The 6,541-nt window shown below is 34.2% G+C and overlaps 1 protein-coding gene across 5 annotated transcripts in view; it reads right to left on the reverse strand.

Annotated features, from left to right (window-relative positions):
- The window catches only part of LOC128223118 (cholecystokinin receptor type A-like), a 34,696-nt gene extending 30,246 nt beyond the window's left edge, over positions 1-4,450 (reverse strand). For 2 of the 5 annotated variants that reach the window (XM_052932378.1, XM_052932374.1), the window contains exon 1: positions 4,026-4,431. The gene's annotated coding sequence lies outside the window, so the exon portion shown is untranslated. Of the gene's footprint in view, positions 1-4,025 lie in introns of all 5 variants that reach the window. The other 3 variants (XM_052932377.1, XM_052932376.1, XM_052932375.1) reach the window with 3 other exon arrangements.
- Between the last annotated feature and the right edge of the window lie 2,091 nt (positions 4,451-6,541).

Here is a 6,541-nt window from a genome sequence, read left to right on the forward strand (position 1 = left end):
TGTAATTGAAACGTATTTGATGTCCCGTGTAGAACAGTCTAGGATATGCACATAGCAAAATATAGTCTTTATGTTGAGGACTATAATATTTCATATACTAAATATAGCTCTGAAAATTATTAATAAATTTAAACAAGGGCTTCAGGCATGGAGGATATGTTTCTGAAATAATTTGTTCTGAATTTGTTTGAACGTGAAACCAGTGTTACTGACAGGGTAAACGAATATAGCAGAAGTTCATACCAACTTAAAATAAAACACTATGAAATTATATAAATACTTATCTACAACAAGAAAGAAATGGTACCTGCAAAGGCCATGACCTTACAAGACCCCGCACACATATATATGTATGAGATATGTATGGTACTATGGACTTCTGATTGCTAAAAACAATTTGCTTAAATTGACTATGTAATATCACATACCTTTTTTATTGCTTGCTTAAGTTGGAATATAACCTTAGCTTTTAACTCTATTCGATAAAACTAACTCAGATACGCAGGGTTTAAATTATTAAATCAAAACGCGAGCGGAACGTATCTCTTTAAATATCTTAAGTTCACAGCTTCATTACATGAGAAATATATGGTGAAACTAGTATGTGATAAATACGTAACTGCTTTTTTGGAGGTCTATATGAAATCGGATAGTACATGCATTTCGATCAATGCTCATATTTAGTTCCAAATAAATGAGAACCTATGTAATGGTTAAACTTCTTTTGCTACTGACAAAGCCCAGCCTTACTGAACTCTAGTGGCTTACTCTTTTACTTCTATTACTGAAAATGTTTCTACGTGTAGATATTTTATATAAGTACTTTGACAATAACACTTCATTCAAGGTATGCTAAAATGTCTTATTTTATTTACCTTCTTCTTAAATTACACAAGTACTTCATACAGCACTGTCACTTCAATGAGCGTGTCTGACGGTGTAATACTCACAACTCACATCAACAAATTAGATAAACTATAAAGTATGTATCATGTTCAATATGAACGACCAGTATGGCGATCAAATTATGCGTACGGTAATTAAAATGTTGATGAAGATGAAAATGTTTAACTTCAAATTACTACTAAAATACTGTGGTGCCATTAGTAGAAAACAGTTTAAGTATGATCTTTATAGGTGAGTATTAGTATATCCTTCATATATAACATATTTCGTATATGATTCATATCCTTTGACAGTCGCGTAAATAGCATCAGAAAAAGTATATCTAACATAACCTGTTTGATCGCCTTTCCCATGGCGCCTTGATTCTCAAGTGCAAGTTGTGCAACCATTTAAAATGTCATGTTAACATCAAATAAACAGGTTAATATACTATTTCCTCAGTCACCATGTTTTCATGAATCAAGTATAAATAAAACATGAGAAAACATCACCCATATTTCACGAGGCGAAACACACGGAAAGCCATTAAGCAGTATTAGGCAGATAGAGATAGTGATACGCCTGATTTAATAAAATGTTCATGGCGACATAAATATAACATCAATGCCCAATGATTTCAAGGCGCATTTCATGTGCTAAAATGGTAGGTTGTCGTTTAAAATGGCGTCGGAAACAGCTCTGCTTAGGAATAAAAGTACATTTTATTCTTGTATGCTAGCTTATGACTTTAATCAAGTATTCTTCAACTATTAGGAATAACATTTTGACCTTTTGTTCTTAGAAAAAAAGTGAATTTGAGGTATTGTGAATCAAACCCCTTTTGTTACCGACCGTTGTAAAGCAAAAACCCCAAGACACTTCGTCACTGAACGTTACAAACCGGTAACCCCAAGCAAAGAACCTTTGTCGCTGACCGTTGCAAGGCGGTAACCCAAAGCGAAGAACCTTTGTTACTGACCGTTGCAAGGCGCTAACCCCAAGCGAAGAACCTTTGTTACTGACCGTTGCAAGGCGCTAACCCCAAGCGAAGAGCCTTTGTCATTGACCGTTGCAAAGTGGTGACCCCAAGCGAAGAACCTTTTTCGCCGACCGTTGCAAGGCGGTAACCCCAAGCAAGGAACCTTTGGCACTCACCGTTGCAAGGCGGTAACCCTAAGCGAAGAACCTTTGTCACTGGCCGTTACAAGGCGGTAACCCCAAGCGAAGAACCTTTGTCACTGGCCGTTGTAAGGCAGTAATCCCAAGCGAAGAACCTTCGTCACTGACCGTTGCAAAGTGGTAACTCAAAGCGAAGATCCTTTGTCACTGGCCGTTGCAAAGTGGTAACCCCAAGCGAAGAACCTTTGTCACTAGCCGTTGTAAGGCAGTAACCCCAAGCGAAGAACCTTCGTCACTGACCGTTGCAAAGTGGTAACCCAAAGCGAAGATCCTTTGTCACTGGCCGTTGCAAAGTGGTTACCCCAAGCGAAGAACCTTTGTCACTGGCTGTTGCAATGCGGTAACCACAAGCGTAGAATTTTTGTCACTGGCCGTTGCAAGGCGGTAACCCCAAGCGAAGAACCTTTGTCACTGACCGTTGCAAGGCGGTAACCCCAACGTAGAATTTTTGTCACTGTCCGTTGCAAGGCGGTAACCCCAAGTGAAGAACCTTTGTCATTGACCGTTGCAAGGCGGTAACCCCAAGCGAAGAACCTTTGTCAGTGACTGTTGCAGAGCTGTAACCCCTAGCGAAATTGTTTTCTAAACATGCATTGTAGAATTTTATTCACAAAAATGCTCAAAAATGACCGTGTTAGTTGAGTGATAATAAGTAGATGTTTTTTAACTGGAGGAAGTGAAATAGTATAAATGGCACTCGTTGAACTTTATGGAGCAAGCTCTCTTGAAAAGATTATACCAATAATGTCCCCCCCCCCCTCTCATCCTCTTTCTCTCTCTCTCTCTCTCTCTCTCTCTTAAAACACTTACGAAATGATTAAGAATTTTAGAAAGCAACTTGAGCAACAACATGAAATTCAACTTAGATCAATTTTCCTTGAAATAGTTTTTTGCACTTTTTTTCTGTTTCAAAAAAAACAACACGAATACTTAAAGAGAAAACGAATTCCAGGAAATATTATTTAACTTGGGGAAATCTCATTCAACGCAATTATCTATATATTTTATTATAAAAAATGTACAGGCTCATCAAATAATGTATAACAATTCGAATGATCGAAATAGAATTAAAAATGTTTAACGTATCAAGCTTCATGTGCTTCGAAGCCAGTAATTTAACTCAATCATTTATAAGGAGAACTCACATAAACCTTATACTTTAATCTCACAAATAAATCGCAGTAAATACCTTCTCCTATTTTACAAGCTCGGGAAGTTATGATAAAATACAACCTTAATTGAAAACATGGAAAACCATTTACAATTTCAGTCAAGAGATTAGCGAAACGGTTTGGTTTATTACAGCCTCAGTTGAAGATGTCCTGTGTATCGTTCAATATGACTTAAAATTGGTCTTAATCTCCTAAGTTCACTTTTACATCCAACCATTCCGATTCATCACAGTTAGAAATTATATAAAATTATCAAATGAGTGAGACACGTAGTTGACAGGTTTAATTAACTGCAGACAAGGACAAAGCACATGATTGCTGTCACACAGGGCACTGGAACAATCACAATAACTTACGACATAACTATAATCAACTAAGAAGATAAATGAGAAGTGATAAATGATATCAAAATCCTCAATATTTCACCAGGTAAATCAAAAACATTTTAGAATAAGAATAGTCTAAGATAAAACAGCAGATGTGGGGAGTATGTGGTGATTATCTTTGATGTGACAAATTGAAAAGGATTCAACGAGTTCAACTAAGCAAGCCATGTTTATTAGCACGTGGTCTATATAAGCAACTTTTATCAGCACGTTTTCCTTGCAACCTGTCACCTAACTGAATAGTTCTTTACATATATTAGTCAAGATAAACAGTGTTGTCCGCTTTAACTTTTCTGTAAATATATCGATAAAATTAAAACAAGAATTATACTTCTATTTTTAACACAAACTGGTTTAATTATTTTCGCACAGAACATTTATTAAAACATAAAAACATATTCACCTGTACCAGTGAGGGTGCAAGAAAGCGATCGCGGTTTGGTTGAAGACATGTCGTTGACAATTTTTCAAAAATAGTTATTAAATCGCAATTCCACTTTATCACAATATATTTGGTCAACCTTTTCGTCCATTACGATACCATCGATAAATAAATGAAATACTCAAATGTGTATGACACATACTTGACAAGTATCATAAAACAGAAATAATCCAAGTATTTATAAACCTTGCATAAATTATATTGGTAAAAATCTCACCAGTAGCACATACCTAACATATTAGGTTCGTAATATTTACTTCAAGACACAGTTTAAAAGACCATGTGTTTTCAGAATGAAATTAACTTTGTTAAAGCTACCTCACAGCAATCTGTTTTAATCCCGGAAGAAGCAAATAAACATTCTATTGTAAAACGACTGTTTAAACAAATGTTCAAATCCTTTCCGGATGTAAAATTGTTTTAACATGAGTGGTTCAAGTAGTTCTGTTAAAGCCACTTTATATAAAGTGGAGCCAAAGTAGGATTGAAACACATTCTCGCTATGTTTTAGTGTACGGAGGGTTTAACAATCTTGTTAACAAATACATAGACATAACAAGCTGTTGATGTTGTATTGTGGACAAACTTTGTTCAAGCGTTGTCCTTGAGAATTGTACTTCAGTCCCATTAATTAACAAAAACAACCGATGAAACCAAAATAGCTGTAGCTGCTTGAATCATAAATAGGTTAAAAATTACCATTATCATAACTTCGTAGACAATAAATAAGTATACTACTTTAATAAAACAGACTATATATTGTAAAGTCTTGAATTTAATATTAAACAATAATTGGAAATTTACACTTAACAATTCAAGTGTTTTGTCTGTTTATATAAGTCAGTCCAAGGAACCCAAGACTATATTGTGATTACAAAGCATCTGGATGATAGATCAATATGACACTTTCATTTATAAATAAACTTTATTTATTTATATGTCAACAGGACAACTTTCATAGCAATTGTTAAATCATTAAATACAAACATTTCATGTCAGGTGTTTAAGGTGTTTTTAAGTGAAACTATATGAATCAAATGAAACTATAGGACTGTAGTGCTGTTAAACCCGTTTTTAAAAACTCATATACATACTTAAACATGTTTATGACGTCATCCATTGTTCTTTTTTACTTTATATTGGTTATTGGACTGTGTGCTGTACTTTATTTCTTCTCACTGTCCAATATTTTAAGAATATTTTGGACAGTTATTGTTCTAATTATGGACAGTCAGTAGAAATAGAAGTACGGTAGAGTAAAGTCGTGACAAATTTGATCTTCATTTATTGTGTAAAACTATCTGGAGAAAAATAACTTTTAATCTTTGTATTTTGGTTCCATAAATAAATCAGATTTTAAGGTTGTAATAACTTAATGCGTAGTGACGATTTGATTTAGGCTTGCGCAGGCGTTTGGGAAAAGGAAAATGTTTATTTGCTGTGTGTCCCTGAAGATAAGAACTTTTTTTCTTAAACTTAAAGGTTTTTGTTTTAAATGAATAATGCACAGAGAAAATACAGTTTCCAACTGTTATATATCCGTTAAAGTTGAATTTAAAAAAAATGATTATTTTATATAGCCAAACTTATTATATACAATTAATAGGTTCATAATTATAAAACTACTAAAGCTTAAAATTATTTTAGTTTACCTAAAACATTTACTTGATTATTATATTGGTGTGACAGTGTACAATAAGATGACAACAGCGCCATTAAAGTCATGATTTGGACCTCGTTGTGTATATGTTTTAAGTAAGTGAAACGCCTCGAAAAGTCCGTTATGCCAGCGCAAAAAAAACGAGCTCGGCACTACATGCCTCGGACTGTCTTTTTTCTGACACAATGGACAGTTTCGGCCTTTCACCCTTACATATATTTGGAAAGTATTGGCAAAAGCTACAATCAGTCAAATGATAACTGAATCAATGATTTAAAATCATAATGCAACAGGTCATTGACTATGTCAGACATTTTAAATATCCAATGATGTAGCTATCTTGAAGGATAATTTTAATCTGCACACTTTGACATGCATCGAAGTAGCATTTATCTCTATCTCAGTTACATTAATGCTCGAACATTTGACGTAACTATCGAAAGATATGACTTTATGTTAGACAATTCTTTCATATTTGCAGTTTCTTCTTCAGTTTCTTTATATGAACCTCGAAAGTGAGAACCAGATTAAACAGTGGATAAACATAACCTCCTACTTGCATCAAATCATTTAGAATGCTTTTTTATCATGCAAACAGATTAGGAGTATTTAACTAGGACGTTCAATGAATTGGATGTTTTATGTCTGTCAAGAAAATGTTCGCAAGCATTTTCGTTAAATGTTATAAATACTTCACCGATTCGAAGAAAATCATGCAATCATTTAGATCATGAATGCATGGCATTGGTCATATCGACATACTGCAATAATACACCTTATTTTATGAACGGTAAGGCGTACTTTGCATAGGTGTTTG

The sequence above is a fragment of the Mya arenaria genome, chromosome 17 (assembly GCF_026914265.1).
Source record: "Mya arenaria isolate MELC-2E11 chromosome 17, ASM2691426v1".
Classification (NCBI taxonomy): Eukaryota; Metazoa; Mollusca; class Bivalvia; order Myida; family Myidae; genus Mya; species Mya arenaria.